The following is a 21,620-nucleotide window of genomic DNA, read 5'->3' as shown; positions in this document are numbered from 1 at the left end:
AAAGTCAACCTGCCCTGCCAATCAGCACCTTTCATAGACTCTTAGTTCAACCCCCAGGAGACCTGCGCAGAAGAGAGCAGGTCTCCATTGCTGCCGGCCGGCGTGGGAACGGGATTAAAGCCGCTCTGTCACCACATTATAAGTGGCCTATCTCCTACATAAGGAGATCGGCGCTATAATCAGTGGCGGATTAAGTAGACGATGGGCCCTGGGCTATTACCCAAACTTGGGCCCCCCTTGCGCACTGCCGCCCTGCCGCGCCGTAACTATTTTTAACACTACATTTTTGGGCGAGCATTAACAAATGGGTGTTATGGATTCCCTTCCCCTTGTCACAGGGCTGTATCCCTACATACTGACAGTATCACACTGTGCAGGGACACATCCTCCTGACAAGGGGAATTGTCTATCAGTCCTGGACTGCACAAAGACTTTTTGTGAAATACAAGGATTTCCTATAATAGACATGATAGGAGAGGTGACAGATTCTCTATAAATCTAGTGACTCACATGTGACGACGTCTCAGATTCTAGTAGTTTTTTTCCTCTTTTCTTCTCCATCCGGTCCAGAGCACATGACGACGTCTCCCGGCCATGACTGATTTCTGCAGAATTTGCCACTCAGATGTCTTCGACTCCTCACTTTTCCAACATTTCCACACCTATAAATGAAAATAAAGTTATCATGGTGCCACATACTGTACCCGTAAATATAATAGCACCAAACACTGCGCGCCTGAATATAATAATACCACACACTGTAAAACACCACATACACACAGCCCCCTGTACATAGTGCCACACACAGCCCCCTGTACATAGTGCCACACATAGCCCCTGTAGATTACACCCCCCATAGATAGCGCCACACACAGCCCCCTGTACATAGTGCCACACACAGCCCCCTGTAAATAGTGCCACACACAGCCCCCTATACATAGTGCCACACACAGTCCCTGTGGATATTACACCCCCCCATACATAGCGCCACACACAGCCCCCTGTAGATATCACACATCCCCCCCAATAGAGAGCGTTACACACAGCCCCCTATAGATACAAATGAATATAATCCCCAAACGGAAATCTTTAGCAAAGTTTCCATCACCATTGAGATCAATGGTGATGCAAACGGAAGCTATGGTTTCCATTTGCTTTTCCGTTGAGGGGTTAACCAGACGGAACCCCTCAACGGAAGGGCGGCGGTGATGTAAACAGGGCCTTAGATACAGGGACCATGTGCATGTGTGATACTGTTTGTAGGACCCTGTATCTAAGCCTAATGTAGGCTTAGATACAGGGTCCAGCAGACAGTATTCTTATGCAGTATAAGCTGGGCCCTGTATCTAAGCCTAACACACGGTAGGCTTTAAAGGTTTAAACATTGATGGCCTATATTCAGTATAGGCCATCAATAGCTGATGGGTTAGGGGTCAGACACCCGGGACCCCCGCTAATCAGCTGTTTTGAAGGGGTTGCAGCCGCTCGTACGAGTGCTGCTTCCCCTTCATTTCCCTCCCTTGCTCTCACTGTGAATCGCTGAGACGTCCCTGTCGGCGATTCAGTGTGAGAAAGTGACCGGAATGAAGGGGAAGTAGCGCTTGTAAGAGCGGCTGCAACCCTCTCAAAATAGCTGATTAGCGGGGGTCCTGGGTGTCTGACCCCAACCCATCAGCAAAACAATAAAACTAAACTTACCTCCTATTCGGCCGAGGGTCCTCACTGTATCAACTGTCGGGACGCTGTGCGCGGCGCATAGCATCGTGACGTTATGCGCTGCGCACAGCGCTGTGACGTCACAACCTCCGATGCGCTACAGGAAGAGGAAGGGTAAGTACTGTCAGTTACTATAGTAACAGCGGCCCGTGTAGTTTATTACATAGGCCCCAGTTACTATAGTAACTTTTCATTGATGTGTGAATGTGGCTTCCGCTACCTCCGGTGCTAGCGACGCCACATCGAGCATGAGGGGGGCCGTTCGATCATGTGTGGTTCGGACGGCCATGGGCCCCCCGGGAACCGCCCTAATGATAATCCGCCACTGGCTATAATGTAGGTGACAGCAGTGCTCTTTATTTAGAAAAACAATCTATTTTCCCCACCTTAGGAGCGATTTTACCTTTATGCGAATTAGCTTCTTAATGCCCAAGTGTGTTTTTACTTTAGACCAAGTGGGCATTGTACAGAGGAGTGTGTGCACTTCTCTCCATTCATTTAGACAGCGCATAGTGACACTGGGTTGTTCACGATGTGCTGTCTTATACAGACATATTAAAGTTACTGAAGTGTTTGGACCGTGACTTGACATTCCTTCCAGCCAGGACGGGATGTCTATTCACAATCCCTGCACTTCGTTAACGTTTGTTTGGTACTTACAGCAGAGCAAAGCGTAATCTCGCTGTAAACTGTCATTTACAGCGAGATCTCGCGAGATGACGCTTGCTCTGCTGTAAGTACCAAACAAATGTTGCAGGTGTTAGGGATCTGCCAGGTACTGCGTCTGGGTGTACTCCTGGGATTAATCAGTCCACACCTGAGGCCAGACCTGTTCGACTGACACCATCTCCCACCAACCAGGGTGGCAGGCTCAGGAGTGGGAGAGCCTATCGCGGCCTGGTCAGTCGGAGTTAGCTCCGCCCCCTGTCCTTTATTACCTGCCGTGTTCTCCTCCTCAGTGCTTGTAATTCTTCCGGATTCCTGGCCCCACTGCTGCTTGCTCCAGCCTGCTTCTGCTGTGCTTCTGCCTTGCTGCAGTTCCGCTTAACCTGCTTTGCTTTGCCTCTGGCTTGCTTCCTCCTCCGTGCTCACTTGGGTATACTCCACTTCATCCTGGTCCGGACTACTCATTCACCGCTCCGTTTCCTCGCGGCGTTCCGTGGGCTACTGCCCCTTCCCTTGCATGTTCCCTGTTTGTTCTCCCGTGCACTTAGACAGCGTAGGGACCGCCGCCCAGTTGTACCCCGTCGCCTAGGGCGGGTCGTTGCAAGTAGGCAGGGACAGGGCGGTGGGTAGATTAGGGCTCACTTTCCCTTCACCTCCTTCCTGCCATTACAGCAGGTGTCCGACATATAGGGAGCCAATCAGCAGCGGTCAGCTGCTCTGCGATGCCCCCCTTCCCTACCACCTAGTTGCGTCCGGAGCATATGCCCTGCCTGCCCCCCCCTAGCTACGCCCCTGCTTTGCTGCAAGGGTACTTTCTCACCCCAGTGGTGCTCCATGGCACACACACTGGCTCCTTACTCCTCCCATGAGCAGTATACTTCAGTGACTTAACCCCTTCACGCACCTGGACGTAACTGCTTGTCCTGGTGCGAGGGTTGAATTATGAAGCTGGTTCACGCGCTGAACCCGTTCCATACACTGCAGGTTTCTGCAGTAAAGGCCAGGAACAGAGATCGCTCTGTTCCTGGCTGTTTAACCACTTAGATGCCGCGGACAATAGCGACCACGCAATCTGTGCCATTAGAAAGAGGGGATGGCCCTCTCCGATAGCCCATCTCCCCGTGACACAATCACGTGGTGTGCCGATGGTGATGGTTGTTATGGCAGCTCAGGGGCCTAATGAAAGCTCCCAGGTCTGCCTTCTTTCGGCCTCTGGCCTGTAAAAATGACAATATACTGCAATACATTATTATTGCAGTGTATTGTACCAGCGATCTGACGATCGCTAGTTCAAATCCCTCAGGGATAACAATAAAAGGTGTAAAAAAAAAAGGTTAAATAAAGTTCTCAGTAATAAAAAATAAGAACGTATTAAAAGTTTTAAAAAAAGAACCTCTAAAGTAATGTAAAAAAAAAAAAAATGGCATGACACATTTGTAAAAGTCCGAATTACACATAAAAAACCTATATAAATTTGGTATTGTCATAATTGTATATTGATCCGCAGAATAAAGTCAAGTTGTCATTTTTACTGCACGATAAAAGCCGTAAAAACGAAACACAAAAAACAATGTATGTTCTCCCATTGTTTTTTCGAATTTCACCACATAAAGATTTTTTTCCCTCAGTTTCTCAGTACATTATATGCTACTTTAACCAGTGACAATAGAAACTACAACTTCTCCCGCAAAAAATAAGCTCTCACACCACTCCATTGATGAAAAAATAAAAAAGTTATGGCTCTTGGAAGGCGGGGAGAGAAAAATAAAAACAAAAATACAAAAAATGACTTTGTCCTGAAAGGGTAAAGGACGTGCATATCTCAGAATATGTGACCACAGGTCCGTAGTACATAATAACACAGTACCACATCATGTAATATTGATCCTGGCCACCAGGTAGCAGCATATTCATAGAAATAAAGCAATATCACAGCATTAACAATGAATAGAGTATTTCACACTGAAATAAGTACAACGTAACAGCAGCATTCACTATAGCCCTTCTCAATATCTTGACCTAATATTAAAAAAAACATGCATAACACCACACATTTAAAGCATCAGTAACACATTGGCTGGAGAGGGGCTGCTCCACACCTTACAGTTGCACCCATTTCTAGTTTAGAAACATGACAGACTGCTTTTGTGCTTATTTTAATGTTCTATGTGGTCATTTTAAAAATGTTTGGCATGTTCTAAGATAGATGGTAAGGCCTCAGTAAAAAAATGATTGAGAAGCCCTGCTATAAGTGGACTAGTCGGTGGCTATATTTGTTTATGGGGTGTTACGGTCTGATTCCTAGGACACCCAAATAAAACAACAACCTTTAGCACCCCCTTTTTCCCACAAGCTCAATTAACCTCTTCCCACCGCAGCCATTTTTCAGATCTTCACTTTTGTTTATTCCTCCCTACCTTCCAAAAGCCATAACTTTTAGATTTTTCAGCCGATATAGCATTATGAGGGCTTGTTTTTTGCAGGACGAGTTGTAGATTTTCACAGCACCACTTATTGCACCATATAATGTAATGGAGAACAGTAAATAAAAATGTCTTTGTGGGATGGAATGGGGAAAAAACTGTGATTCCTCCAATTTTGGGGGTTTCGTTTTTATGGTGTTCATCGTGCTGTAAAAATGTTAACTTTATTCTGTGGGTCATTACGATTATGGCGATACGAAAATGACATACCGTAGTTTTTTTCATGTTTTACTACTTTTGCAAGAAAATAATTGATTGTTAACCCTTTCATGACCAAGGGTCATTGATGCCCCTGCGTCCAGATCAAATTTTCAATTTTTGATATGCACCTCTTGAAACGATAATGTCTTTGCAACCACTTTGAATATCATAACTATTTTTACTTTGTTTTATTTTTTTTACAAAATGTGTGTGTGTATATAAATATATGAATTTAATTTGTCACTTTTTTTTTCTCCCAACCCCTAAAAACGCCACAGTGCCTATGTAGATAGTGCTGCAATGACCCTGTAGATAGTGCCACAGTGCCCACATAAATAGAGCCCACTGTAGATAGTGCCACACAAAGTGCCCCTGTATTAATTTAGTAATGCTTATATAGCGCCAAGCCATGTAAGGAGAAAAATTGTGAACCAAAGTACAGCGCTGCTAAAATCAAATGCAAGTCCAGACAAAGAGGTAATAAATGGGATTTATTGGGTTTTTAATTAAAATAATTGATTAAATAGGCAATGAGTTTTGACGCTGGACTAGCGTGCGTCTTCATCAGGCCAACATATTCCACATCGCTGTACAGAGGATGTCCTTAGTTTACTGTCCCATTTGGGGCTCACAATTCAGACACGGGGAGAACATACAAAACTCCATGCAGATGTTGCCCTTGAACCAGGACCCAGTGCTGCAATGCAATAGTGCTAACCACTGAACCACCATTCTGATGTGTAGATATCGCCACAGTGTCCCCTGTAGATAGTGCTTAGATAGTGCCACAGTGCCCATGTTTAAAGTGCCACACCCTCCCAGATAGTGCCACCCGCCCCCTGTAGATAGCACCCCCCCCCCCCATGTAGATAGCCATGCTCTGGTCGGGGACACCATTGGCGGGTGAGTTAGCCAATAGGAAAGTGCAACACTGCTTCAGGGTGTGCAGCACTGTACTTTTATACCCCCTAACTGTGATTAAACACATGGTTGTTTGATGAAACTAAGGGGGAGAGTTGCCGGCACTTGTGGAGAGACCCGGCAGACAGGAGAGTGAAGCACTGCTCATACTGAAGCCGCACTGCACACATTAAAATCCCCTTTCCAGGTTGCCAACATTTATAAATGTGACAACTGCATGGGGCCTCAGCGGTTGGAATGTACATAGCAATGGCGGATCATCATAGGGAATTTTGGGCGGTCGCCCGGGAGCTGCCCAAAGTACAATGTAGTTTTGTCACGTTTTTTCTGCGATTTTGGCATTGTATATCTCCTGCAAAAGGACCTTTAGACATGACCTCATCTCTGAAGTTCTTACTACTGTTTAGAGACCTGCTGGTCACATGACCGCAGGTCTATGAGCAGCAGCAAAATTCCACAGAGAAGACTGAGGTGAGCTGCTATGTAAGTATAAGGGGATGGATTTGTTTAAGGGTTCTGTATTTAGGGGGACTGTATTTCGGGTGTCTGTATATAGGGGGCCTGGTTTCGGGACTGTATTTAGGGGGTCTGGTCTGTATCTAGGAAGTTTGGTGTATGTATTAGTTTAAGGGGGCTGAGGTCTGTATCAGTTTAAGGGGTTTAGGGTCTGTATATTTAGGGGTCTGTATTTAGGGGGTCTGTATTAGTTTGACGTCTGGGGTCTGTATTAGTTTATGGGGTCTATTTAGGGGGCCTGTTCAAGGGTCTGTATTAGTTTAGGCGTCTTTATTTAGGGGTCTGGTCTGGGGTCTGTATTAGATTAAGGGGTCTGGTCTGGGGACTGTATTACTTAAAGAGGCTCTGTCACCAGATTATAAATGCCCTATCTCCTACATAATCTGATCGGCGCTGTAATGTAGATAACAGCAGTGTTTTTTATTTTGAAAACTATCATTTTTGAGCAAGTTATGAGCAATTTTAGATTTATGCTAATTCATTTCTTAAAGCCCAACTGGGCGTGTTTTCACTTTTGACCAACTGGCCGTTGTACAGAGGAGTGTATGACGCTGACCAATCAGTGACCAATCAGTGTCATAAACTTCTCATTGTTCCAGCCCAGCATGATCCATGGGACAATGTGATTGTGCAGTAAAAGAAGAAGGGCTGGAACAATGAGAAGTGTATGACGCTGATTGGTCACTGATTGGTCAGCGTCATACACTCCTCTGTACAACGCCCAGTTGGTCAGAAGTAAAAACACGCCCATTTGGGCTTTAAGAAACGAATTAGCATAAATCTAAAATTGCTCATAACTTACTCAAAAATGATCGTTTTTTAAAATAAAAACCACTGTTGTTATCTACATTACAGCGCCAATCAGATTATGTAGGAGATAGGACACTTATAGTCAGATGACAGAGCCTCTTTAACCCCTTAATGACCAGCCTATTTTAAACCTTAATGACCAAGCCATTTTTTAAGTTTTTCCATCGTCGCATTCCAAGAGCTATAACCTTTTTATTTTTGCGTCGACATAGCTGTATAAGGTCTTGTTTTTTGCGGGACAAGTTGTATTTTTTAATAGCACCATTTTGAGGTACATATTATTTATTGATTAACTTCTATTAACTTTTTTTGGGGGGGGAATAGAAAAAACCCTGAAATTTCGCCACGCTTTTTTGCGTCTTAAATCTACGCCGTTTACCGTGTGATAGAAATAACACAAAAACTTTATTCAGCGGGTTGTTATGATTGCAACGATACCAAATTTGTATAGTTTTTGTATGTTTTACTACTTTTACACAGGAAAAATGCTTTTTTTTCAAAATTATTTGTTTTTGTGTCTCCATGTTTGAAGAGCCGTAACGTTTTTATTGTTTCGCCGATGCAGTTGTATGAGGGCTTTTTTTTGCGGGAAGACTTGTCGTTTTTATTGGTACCATTTTGGAGTAGATGCGACTTTTTGATCACTTTTTATAAGTCAGGATTCACAGAAAACAGCAATTTTTGCATAGTTCTTTATTAATTTTTTTACGGCATTCACCGTGCGGGTTAAATAATGTAATAGATTTATAGTCGGGGTCGTTACGGACGCGGCGATACCAAATATGCGTAATTTTTTTAATTTATTTTGGTTTTTTAATAGTAAATTTTGTAAGGGGAAAAGCTGGGTTTTTCTTTTTTTTTTTAATTAACTGGGGTCTGTATTAAGGGAGTCAGGTTTGGGGTTATTATTAGTGTAGGGGGTCCAGTCTGGGATCTGTATTTAGGGGTCCTGTCTGAGGTCTGTATTTATTTAGGGGTTCTGGTCTAGGGTCTGTATTTATTTAGGGTGCTTGTTCTGGGGTCTGTATTTGTTTAGGGGGGTCTGGTCTGGAGACTGCAATAGTTTATAAGGTTTGGGGTCTGTATTTATTCTATGATCTAGTCTGGGGTCCAAATTTATTAGTCTGAGTAAAAGGGGTTGTCCGGGCACATTGATTAGGTCATCAGTATAAAAAACAGTCTGTGCCCTGACAACTCCTTCAATGTATGGTTCTGGGCCTTGGTGTCTAAATTTGTGTTTTTTCCTATAGGGGCTGGAAATGGCTGCAGAAGTGATGGGCAAAGATGACTCATCAGGAGAAGAGGCCATAGCGGTCTGCGTCAGACGGAGAAGAAAAGAAAACGACTCCCATCAGAAAAGTCGTCACTTGTGAGACACTGGATCTATAGAGGATCTGTCCCCTCTCCTGACATGTCTGTTGTAGGAAATCCTTATATTCAACATATATTTGTGTACCCAGGACTACTAGACAAATCTGTGTTACCATTCCCATTCTCAAGAGGAAATGTCCATGAACAGTGTGATACTGTCAGCGATAGTTGGAGACTGTCAGTATGTAGGGACACAGCTCTTTGACAAGGGGAATCGTAACACCCATTTGTCAATGCTCACACAGAAAGGTGTTTCATATAGACACGGCAGAGCGGCGAGGGAGAAGGGGGACCCAAGTTTGTGGGACAGCCCAGGGCCTATGGTCTACTTAATCCGTCACTGGTACATAGCCGTATGGCTGTCGCGAAGGAGTTAAAAATAAAATTTGCGTTTTGTTGCCATAATCTGAGAACCATAACTTTTTATTTAGCTGTAATTTCTATTGGTACCCCATTTTGGGGTATATGTGACTTTTTGATAAAAAAAATTCCGCCTTTTGTTGGACATGAAGTGACCAAAAACAGCGAGTTTAGCATTTAATTATTTTTTTTAACGGCGTTCACCATGTGGGTTAAATAATGTTATCTTGTAATAGTTCAGACTTTTACAGACATGACGAGACCAGTTATGTTAATTTTTATTTTTTTTACTTTGCGTTTGGGAAAAATGGAAAAAGTTTTTTTGCTTTATTTTTAAACTTTTTATATATATTTTTTTATATATTCAAAGTTTATTGAACTTTTTTTTACTAGTCACCCTAGGGGGACTTGAACCAGTGTTGGATCGCTTGCATGATATACTGCAATACTAATGTATTGCAGTATATGGTAATGCTGACTGGCACTTGTAAAGCAATGCTGGAGGAAGAGCTTCATAGGAGTACAAAGATGGAAGACTTGGGGCCTTCATTAGGCCCCCAGGCTGCCATGCCAAACATCGGAACCCCACGTCATGGGGAGGCAATGCAATGTCACAGGGGGCCAAACCTGTTTCTAACTGCTTAGATGCCGCGGTTGCTTTTGAACGAGGCATCTAAGGTGTTAAACATTTTGGATCCCGTTCATTACAGTGAAGTGTCAGCTGTCACACACAGCGGACACGTTTGTTCTATGGAATGGGCTTAGCCCTTGAGCCCGCTCTATACTCCCTCACCCGAACATATATAACGTATATACACGCTTTTCAATAACTTGCACCCACTGCCCACATTGCAGCAGTGCTCAGGTCTATACATCGGCCCTTCTCCTCCCTCACTAAATTTTGTGGTCTGGTCTGCAGTCTGAAGTGAAGTATCTGGTCTAGCATCTGATTTATGGTGTCTAAATTGTGGGATTTTTTTCTGGGTTCTAAATTATGGGGTCTGGTCTGGGGTTTAATTTATGGGGTCTGGTCTGGGGAATGAATTATTAGATCTCATCTAGGGTCTGAAGTATGGGATCTGGTCTGAAACCTGAATTATGGATTTTGGTCTGGGTTCGAATATAGATACTCTAGTTGGTTTATTCCACACGAATTTAGTAAAGAGGGAGGTAATTACGTTAAAGAAAGAACGGGGAATATGAATGAGAAGGGCCTGCAGCAGGTAAAGTATTCTAGGGAGAACATTCATTTTTAGTATCTAGCAACGGCCGAACCACGTGAAAGTACCTTGTGTCTACTTATCAAACTCTTTTTTGACAGAGGATTGTAGTTGAGGAAAGTTGGCTTGGTAAATACCGGACGGATGCGGAGTAAGGTGAACCCCTAGGTATTGTAGTGTAGATGGAGACCACTTGAATGGGAAGGACAGGGATGCAAATATTAAAGGCTTCCGACTTCTGGAGGTTAACTTTATAGCTAGAGAGGGCCGTGTAATCGGATAGTTCGGCGATAATGTTAGGGAAAGAGATTAATGGTTTGGATAAAAAAAAACAGGAAGTCATCAGCGTAGGCGGCAATTTTATGTTCAGTGTTTTCCAATTCTGACTCCCGCAATGTCCACATTCTGACAAATAAGTCTAAGTAGAGGTTCTAGTGTTAGAATGAAAATGAGAGAGGAAAGGGGACAGCCCTGATGGGTACCATTCGTGATATGAAAAGAACCGGACAGTGCGCCATTAACGTTTACAGCAGCAGAGGGGTTCGAGTAGAGACTACCAATCCATTGGATCATGTTGGATCCAAGCTATAACGGTTCTCACCGGTTTGTTTGTGGATCCTCTGTGTCGTCTGGGAGATGGGATAGCAATAGGTCAAGGCAGGCGGCAGGCAAGGATAGTACAAGTTCAGGCAGAGGTCACAACAGGAAATCCAGACAAAGACAGAAGGCAAGGTAACAGGGAAACTGGGAACAGGGAAGCTCACAGGGATAACTTGGTTGAACAAGCAAGGATCTGAGGGAGGAGGATCCTTAAATAGGAAGTCTTAGGATTTTGGCACGCGCTGGCCCTTTAAGAAGGGAAGAGTCAGCGTGTGCGCCCTCTAGTGGCTGCAGCCGCACATAGTGGATGACAGCCGTGGAGGGAGATAAGACATGCAGCTACCTGACAAGGCCCAGAGCCTGCAGAGCATCCGGATAGGGTGAGCGGAGCTCGTGACGAGCATGAGGGAATGGAGGGTACAGGGACCAGAGCAGAGGCCATGGAAGCAGCGGGGAACGGCGCGACAGCCATTACACAAGCCCTATATGTTTCAATGTGTGGGTAAGAAATCTCCAGTCCACCCCGTCAAAAGCCTTTTCGGCATCAGTGGATAGAAAGATAGCCGAGGTGGGTGAGGTGTGGAGATAATGTAGCACATTTATGGCCCTAGTAGTATTATCTCTGGCTTCTCTGTTGTCATGAATCCAGCCTGGTCTCGATGGATGATATGTTGTAGCAAGATGGTAAGACGGGTAGAATTTTAACAAAGAATTTAAGATCCACATTCAGGAGGGAGATGGGTCTATAGTTCGAGCATTGGGAATGATCTTTTATTTCTTTTGGGATAACCAATATGTGGGCTCTGATTGTGTCCGGTGGGAGGGAGACAGTCGAGGTAAGGGAATTATATGTAGAAAGAAAGTGATCCTGAAGGTTAGGGAGGAATGTTTTATAATATGAATTGAGTGGAAAGAGAGGGGAAAAAAAAGAAGGGGGGGAGAAGAAGAGTGGAAGAAATAGAAAAGAAAAAAGGACTGAAGGGAGTCCTATGGGGACAGAGGAAAAAATCTAGAGATCAGAGACTGTACAGTGGGAAATCCGGCAACTGGACAGTGTCTGATAGAATTGGGAGGAACGCAGAAGGAATGAGCGGAGCTGGTCACTCCATATTGAGACAAAAAAGTGGCTGCAGGAAGAAATTACAGTGCATAACATGCATACAATATATGAACCTGAGAACTAGTTAGAACAGCAGACCGAAGGGGGGGGGGGGGGAGTATACACTAAAAGAGGGACACTGAGCAAGGTGACTGACAGGTAACAAAAATGTATACAGCAGTAGCTCCCCCATCATATTGAGCTAAAGGAGAGGCAAATGGGGGAGTTGTAATGGCCATTTCCTTAGGTAAAAGTGAGGAGGGGAGGGGGGGTTGGGTGGGGAAAGAAGAAGAGCATAACCCCAGGAGGGAAGCAAGTATTATCACAACGCATCACAGGATATTACAAGTCACCTATGCACTAGAAACACCGGGTAAATGAGAGGAATAAACAAGTGCATCGTTAGAGCGACATAACAAGGGGGGGGGGGCAGCATACACGTATAGAAGGATAACGATCATTTTAGTAAAGATACAATACCACAACTATACAATAGGAGCTCCTTAAGCAAAGATATCCATGATAAAGGTAAATAGGAGATTGGTGATGACCATTTACCAGGGTAAAAATGGGAATGGAGGGGGGTACATGGGTTAAAATGGGAATGGGTGGGGGGAGTGGGAATAGGAAGGGAAAAAATATGAGAGAATACTCCAGGGAATTGAGCACAAATCGTCACAATGCAACATAGTAGAATATAAGCCACAAATACAAGGCAAACAAAAGGTAAGCGAAGGGAGCAGACCAATGTACCCAAACGTCAACCAATCCATCAGATGAAACTGCACAAATCCACTACAGAGGAGGGTTCCTGCAAGAAAAAAAATTCAGGCAAGGGGTGCAGTACTCACAACAATTGCGAAGTCTCATGCTGTCGGAGGAGTAAGGGGTTCCCAATAAGGGGAGGGTCCCCTGCCAAGGCACCATCTGCAGGACAGACCATTTCAACTTGCCTAGGAAGATTAGGAAGTCGGTCCGAGTATCGAATGGGGTCCACCCCAAGAAAGGCAAATGCATCACGTAGGATCTGATGTCCCTAATAGTAAGAAGCTCCTGCTTCACGGGTTCTATCCAGGATAGGTTTCACCAATCTACGCATATTGAGGGTGTGGCGTGAAACATCCGGTACCAGACTTATAGGCGCATCTTCATGTGCAATGGGACCCATCTCACATGCTTTTTGGAGAAGATCCTAGATTTTGGAAGCGGAACATACCAGGTATAGGTTGGCTGAGGGGACTTGGGCTGGGAGGCCTCCGTGCAGTCTGTTCGTAGACAGCGTGGGTGCCATAACCGGACGAGGGGAGGAAGGAGAATCTCCTGTAGAGTGAAGGAGAAATGAGGTATTTGGGGTGACTGAAGGTTTAGGGTCCAGTTTTTTCCTCTTCTTCATGCTTTTAGAGACAGAGATGTGTCAAAGTTACTGCAGTCTCGGAGCTCAAGAAGAAAGCAGCCTCACTCCGCCATATCCAATCCACGCTCTCAGAACCTCACTATTTTAACCCCGAGCCGTACCACTCAGTAACTATACGTCGTTGCGGGATGTTACTAAGTGGTTACTGAATTGTTCCCGGTGCACACAAGTTAATAAAGATGTTTTATAAAAGTGTAAAAATAAAAGTTTTTTTTTTTCTATAATAAGTCTTTTATTAAAGGAAAACAATGAAATCGTTAAAAAAAAGTACACATATTTGGTATCACCGCGTTCATAACGACCCAACCTATAAAACTATAATGTTATTTTTCCCACACGGTGAACACTACAAAAAAATAAATGAAATACTATGCTAGCATCGCTATTTTTTGGTTACCACCCCTCACAAGATATAGAATAAAAAGTGATCAAAAAGTTCGCATGTACCCTAAAATAGTACCAATAAAAACTACAACCCATCCAATAAAAACAAGCCCTTACACAGCTTTTTTGACTAAAAAATAAAAAAGTTACGGCTCTCAGAATATGGTGACACAGAAAATGTATAATTGTATAAAAATTTTATTGTGCAAACGCTGCAAAACATAAAAAAAAATATATACATATGGTATTGCCGTAATCGTACAGACTTGCAGAATAAAATAAAATGTAATTTATTGCACACGGTGAATGCCGTAAGAAATAAAGAATTTAAAACGCCAAAATCGCTGTTTTTTGGTCACCTTAGCTCTAAAATATGTTTTAATAAAAACTGATCAAAACATTGTATGTACCATAAAATGGTACCAATAAAAGCTACAGCTTGTCCTGCCAAAAACAAGCCCTCACACCACTCAATCGACCATAAAATATAAAATATAATGTTATGGCTCTCAGAACGTGATGATACAAAACAACTTTTTTTTTTTTAACACATAGTCTTTTCTTTGTAAAAGTAGTAAAATATAAAAAAATCTATATAAATTTGGTATCACTGTAATCGTATTGAGACGCATAATAAAATGTATTTGTCGTTTTTACCGCACAGTGAAAGACATAAAAACAAAACCCCAAAAACCATGGAGGAATCACAGTTTTTTCAAATTTCAGCCCGCAAATAATTTTATTTCAGTTTGCTAGTACATTATATGGCACTTTAAATGGTGTCAATAGAAACTACAACACCTCCCGTGAAAAATAAGCCCTCACACCACTCTATTGACTGAAAAATGTAAAAGTTATGCCTCTTGGAAGGCGGGGAGTGAAAAATGAAAATGAAAAAGCAAAAAAGGATTGAAAGGGTTAATTAATTTCTAATAAAAAAACATCTATGACCACATATGGGGTATTGTCGTACTTGGGAGAAATTACTTTCAAATGTGGGTCTGCTTTTTCTCTTTTATTCCTTGTGAAAATTACAAAATTCAACATTTTAGTGGACGAAAATGTTGATAATAATTTTCACGGCCTAATTCAACAAAATTCGAAAAAAAAAAATGTGGAGTCAAAATGCTAACTATACCCCTAGAAAAATTCCTTGAGGGTTGTAGTTTCCAAAATTGGGTCACTTTTGGGGGGTTTTCACTCTATTGGTCCCTCCAGGGGGTTGCAAACGCGACATGGCGCCACAAACCATTCCAGCAAAATCTGCACTCCAAAATCACTCCTTCCTTTCTGAGCGCTGCTGTGGGTTCAGACATCAGTTTATGACTACATATGGGGTATTACCATAATCGGGAGAACTTGTTGTACAAATATTGGGGTGCTTTTTCTACTTTTTTCCTTGTAAAAATGAAAAAAATATGTTTTAGCAGAGAAAAAGTAGATTTTTATCTTCACAGACTAATTCCACTAAATTCTGCAAAAAATCTGTGGGGTCAAAATGCTAACTATACCGCTATAAAAACACCTTGAGGGGTGTAGTTTCTAAAATGGGGTCACTTTTGGGGGGTTTCGACTGTTTAGACACCACAAGACCTCTTGAAACCTGACATGAATATATTCCTAAAAAATGGAGGCCCCAAAATCCAATAGGTGCTCCTTTGCTTCTGAGGCCGGTGATTCAGTCCATTACCACACTAGGGCAATATGTGGGCTATTTCTAAAAATGGCAGAATCTGGGCAATAATTATTGAGTTGTGTTTCTCTGGTAAAATTTCTGTGTTACAGATTTTTTTTTATTACAAATGAATTTCAGAATTAATTTGCTTAAATTCCTGTGAAACACCTAAAGGGTTAAAATACTTCTACTGTTTTGAATACTTTGAGGGGTGCAGTTTACAAAATGGGGTGATTTATGGGGATTTTCTAATATATAAGGCCCTCAAAGCCACTTCACAACTGAACAGGCCCCTTAAAAAAAAAAGCCTTTTTACATTTTCTTGAAAATGTGAGAAATTGCTGCTGAAGTTCTAAGCCTTGTAACGTCCTAGAAAAATAAAAGGACGTGACAAAAAAAACGATGCAAACATAAAGTAGACATATGGGAAATGTTAGCTAGTAACTATTTTGTGTGGTATTACTATCTGTTTTACATACAGTAGATACATTCAAATTTAGAAAAATGCTAATTCTTGAAAATGTTCTCTAAACTTTGAAGTTTTAACAAATTTTACATAGAAAAGGGAAGGAAACATTTCTACACATAGGAGTTAATACTTTTTTGTTCTAGGAAATTATCTAACCCTTTTTTAAAGCCATCTACTGTCCCTGCTGTGACCAGCTCCTGCGGTAGGCTATTCCATAGATTCACAGTTCTCACGGTAAAGAAGGCTTGTCGCCTCTGCAGGTTGAACCTTTTTTTCTCCAGACGGAAGGAGTGTCCCCTTGTTTTTTGAGGGGGTTTTACAAGGAACAGGATTTCACCATATTTTTTGTATGTGCCATTAATATATTTATATAAGTTAATCATGTCCCGCCTTAGTCGTCTTTTTTCAAGGCTAAATAGGTTTAATTCTTTTAATCTTTCCTCATAACTTAAATTCTCCATGCCCCTAATTAGCTTCGTTGCTCTTCTTTGTATTTTTTCCAACTCCAGGGCATCCTTTCTATGAACTGGAGCCCAAAACTGAACTGCATATTCTAGATGAGGCCTCACTAATGCTTTGTAAAGTGGCAATATTACATCCCTGTCCCGCGAGTCCATGCCTCTTTTAATACACGACAATATCCTGCTGGCCTTTGAAGCAGCTGATTGACACTGCATGCTGTTATTTAGTTTATGATTTACAAGTACACCCAGATCCTTCTCAACAAGTGAATCCGCCAGTGTAGCTCCCCCTAGGACATATGATGCATGCAGGTTGTTGGTACCCAGATGCATAACTTTACATTTATCTACATTAAACTTCATCTGCCAAGTGGACGCCCAAACACTTAGTTTGTTTAAATCTGCCTGCAATTCATGAACATCTTCCATAGACTGAACTATATTACATAGCTTGGTGTCATCTGCAAAAATAGAAATAGTGCTATTAATCACATCTTCTATATCATTAATAAATAAGTTGAATAATAGTGGTCCCAGCACTGAACCCTGGGGTACGCCACTTATTACCGGGGACCATTCAGAGTAGGAATCATTGACCACAACTCTCTGCATACGGTCCTTGAGCCAATTCTCAATCCAATTACAAACTATATTTTCTAGACCTATAGTCCTTAATTTACCCATTAGACGTCTATGGGGGACAGTGTCAAATGCCTTTGCAATGTCCAAAAACACTAAATCCACAGCGGCCCCTCTGTCTAGGCTTCTGCTCACCTCTTCATAAAAACAGATTAGGTTAGTTTGACAACTTCTGTCCTTAGTAAAACCGTGCTGGCTGTCACTTATAATACTATTTTTTGTCACATAATCCTGTATATAGTCCCTCAATAGCCCCTCAAACATTTTCCCCACGATGGATGTTAAGCTTACTGGTCTATAATTACCCGGGGAAGACCTAGAGCCCTTTTTGAAAATCGGCACCACATTTGCGCTGCGCCAGTCCCTTGGCACTATACCAGTCACTTGAGATTCTCTGAATATTATGAAAAGGGGGACAGAAATAACTGAACTAAGCTCTTTAAGAATTCTAGGGTGTAACCCATCTGGTCCCGGGGCCTTGTGCACATTTATTTTATTTAATTTAGCTTGGACCATATCTACATTCATCCAATTCAGTATATCAACTGATATATTAACAGCACTGGCACCGGCTACATCAGCTGCTCCTTCTGTTGTATATACAGAGCTAAAGAACCCATTTAGTAACTCTGCCTTCTCTTGATCTCCTGTGACCAACTCCCCATTACCATTATCTAGGTGTCCTATATGTTCAGACCTTGGCTTTTTAGCATTTATATACTTGAAGAATTTTTTGGGATTTGTTTTACTATCCTTGGCCACCTGCGTTTCATTTTGTATTTTTGCTAATTTTATTACCTTTTTACAGATTTTATTAAGATCTTTATATTTTACAAAGGCTGCAGATGTACCCTCAGATTTGTATTTTTTAAATGCCCTTTTTTTGTCATGTATTGCCCCTTTCACAGAAGGTGTAAGCCATGTGGGGTTTAATTTGAGTCGTTTATACTTGTTACCTATAGGAATAAATTTTGCACTATAATAACTCAAAGTAGATTTGAAAATCTCCCATTTATCATTTGTCCCATTATTTGACATTAGTTCTTCCCAGTCCATATCCTGAATTGCAGCCCTCATCCTGGGGAATTTGGCTTTCTTAAAATTAAATGTTTTTGCCCTCCCAGCCTGCATTTGTTTTTTACAGTATAGGTAAAATGGAACTATATTATGATCACTGTTACCGAGGTTTTCACGAACATTGACATTCCCAACAAGATCTGCATTATTAGAAATGACCAGATCCAACAGAGCTTCACCTCTAGTCGGGTCTTCCACAAACTGGCCCATAAAATTTTCCTGCAACAGGTTGAGGAAATGTCTCCCCTTTGCAGTTGAAGCTGAACCATGACACCAATTAATATCCCTGAAATTAAAATCTCCCATTATCACTACAGTACCCGCCTGTGCAGCCCGCTCCATATGTTTATATAGCTGAACTTCCATCTCCTCAGTTATATTGGGGGGTCTATAGATTACACCAAAAATAATTTTTTCAGTGTTTACCTCCCTTTCTAGTTCCACCCACAAGGTTTCCACCTCCTCACAGTATTCACCCACTATTGTCTCTTTCACACTCGCCTTCATATCATTTCTCACATACAGACATACACCACCGCCTTTCCTATTTGTCCTGTCTTTCCGAAACAGTGTAAAACCCTGTAGATTTACAGCCCAATCATGTGAAGAGTCCAGCCATGTTTCAGCAACACCAACTATATCTATATTTTCTTCCAGTATCAAGGCCTCCAGCTCCCCCATTTTGCTTGCTAGACTTCTGGCATTTGTGAACATACACTTTAACTTGCCTGTCAGTTTTTCACTTTTATTATCAGAAATGTGATTTGACATTATTTGGGCCTTTTTATTTACACTGCTGTTTTGTAACGAAAGGATCTCCTTATCTTGTTGTCTAGTCCTCTCCCCACATTCTGTTTCTCCCCCCACCAATATAGTCTGACCCCTCTCTAACCTTTTGAATTTTGAATTTATCGACCAAATTTTTTCACTAACATAAAGTACAATCTCAGAATCGCTTAGATAGGTTAAAGCATTCCTAAATTATTACCACATAAAGCGACACGTCAGATTTGAAAAAATCATCTGTGTCCACAAGGCCAAAACTGTCTGCGTCCTAAAAAGGTTAAAGGGAATGTGTCGCTAGAATATTTTTTTTTTTTTAGTTGAACAATTATTATTTGAGTGATTACACATTGTTTTAATTTTTTCACAAGTCAGGAAATATTATAAATTAGATTCTAATTTATAACATTTTCATGTGCTGGCCACTATAGGGAGCAGTTCCCAAACTTGCAGCATGGTCAATGTGGTAAAGCAACCTCATTGCTTTATGCTGCAAATTTGGGGTAGATACACTCTCTCTAGCGTCCTCACACAATCTCCCCTCCCTTCTTCTGGCTAGTGCCAGGAGAAGGAGGGGTTTGAATCATCAAACATCCTACACTGTGTGCCACCATTTTCTGCACAGTGTAGGAGGATTAGATACAGTACTAAGCAGACAGTATAACACGAACATAATACACACATCACATACACAAACATAAATTACCTGCTCCTGCCGCTGCTGCCGCCTTCGCTCCTATTTCTTGCGTCTTCGCTTCCTTGAACATATGGCCGGAAGCCTTAGCCGCAAGTCGTCATCTTACTGTCCGGCAGCGGCTTCCGGTCCACATGAAAATGGCGCCGGATTTCGCTCTGCTAACGAGCTTCGTTTTGGTCTGTGTGGGAGCGGCGCATGTGCCGTTCCCACACAGATGGCGTATGCTGCAGAGAATGGAACGGCTCCCGTTCGCATTCTCTATGGGGTTGTATGTGCCATATTCTATCTCTATATGTGTCGTTAATCGACACATACAGAGATAAAAAAAAATATGGCAGCCCCCATAGAGAGGTAAAAGTAAGAAACAAGTAAAAAGTAGAACACAAGAACCACAAATAAATAAAATGTATGTTAATATCATACTAAAAGCAGTATGATAAAAAAAAAATCATGACACCTTCCCTTTAAGTAGATTTAGCAGTATTGCATATTTATTTATATTTAGTGGCTTAGGTGGCATTCGTTTTTGCAGTGTGCTGTCACCATTTTTTGTGTGCTATGCAATGGCGGATTATCATATGAACCGCACACAATCCTAAAAAACTATACAGCGCTCTAGCGCTGCTAACTGCCGCGCTGTCCCGCTTCCAACTGAATCTGCGTCTGAATCTGGGTTGAATGCTGGAGCCTCGCTCCACCGTTCACTCTGCTTGTCTGTCCGGAGTCACTCACGGGACAGTGCAGAGGAGGAGAAGCATCCCCCACCGTCGTGGGAACCGGGATGGGTAAGTAATTATCTTTTTTTTTTTATTAGGTACGTACATATGGAGGCATTATACTGTGTAGCAGCTGTGGAGGCATTATACTGTGTCGCAGCTATGGGGGCATTATACTGTGTAGCAGCTATGGAGGCATTATACTGTGTCGCAGCTATGGAGGCATTATACTGTGTAGCAGCTATGGGGGTATTATACTGTGTAGTAGCTATGGAGACATTATACTGTGTCGCAGCTATGGGGGCATTATACTGAGTAGCAGCTATGGAGACATTATACTGTGTAGCAGCTATGGAGACATTATACTGTGTAGCAGCTATGGAGACATTATACTGTGTAGCAGCTATGGGGGCATTATACTGTGTAGCAGGTATGGAGACATTATACTGTGTAGCAGCTATGGAGACATTATACTGTGTAGCAGCTATGGAGACATTATACTGTGTCGCCGCAGCTATGGGGGCATTATACTGTGTAGCAGCTATGGAGGCATTATACTGTGTCGCAGATATGTTGGCATTATACTGTGTAGCAGCTATGGAGACATTATACTGTGTAGCAGCTATGGAGACATTATACTGTGTAGCAGCTATGGAGACATTATACTGTGTCGCAGCTATGGGGGCATTATACTGTGTCGCAGCTATGGAGGCATTATACTGTGTAGCAGCTATGGGGGCATTATACTATGTCGCAGCTATGGGGGTATTATACTGTGTCGCAGCTATGGGGGTATTATACTGTGTCGCAGCTATGGGGGCATTATACTGTGTCGCAGCTATGGGGGCATTATACTGTGTCGCAGCTATGGAGGCATTATACTGTGTAGCAGCTATGGGGCATTATACTGTGTCGCAGCTATGGAGGCATTATACTGTGTAGCAGATATGGGGGCATTATACTGTGTAGCAGCTATGGGGGTATTATACTGTGTCGCAGCTATGGGGGTATTATACTGTGTCGCAGCTATGGGTGTATTATACTGTGTCACAGCTATGGGGGTATTATACTGTGTCACAGCTATGGGGGTATTATACTGTGTCACAGCTATGGGGGTATTATACTGTGTCACAGCTATGGGGGCATTATACTGTGTCGCAGCTATGGGGGCATTATACTGTGTCACAGCTATGGGGGCATTAGACTGTGTCGCAGCTATGGGGGCATTATACTGTGTAGCAGCTATGGAGACATTATACTGTTTAGCAGCTATGGAGGCATTATACTGTGTCGCAGATATGGGGGCATTATACTGTGTAGCAGCTATGGAGACATTATACTG

Source organism: Rhinoderma darwinii, chromosome 2 (assembly GCF_050947455.1).
Source record: "Rhinoderma darwinii isolate aRhiDar2 chromosome 2, aRhiDar2.hap1, whole genome shotgun sequence".
Lineage (NCBI taxonomy): Eukaryota > Metazoa > Chordata > Amphibia > Anura > Rhinodermatidae > Rhinoderma > Rhinoderma darwinii.
Note: the sequence above shows the minus strand (reverse complement) of the source record.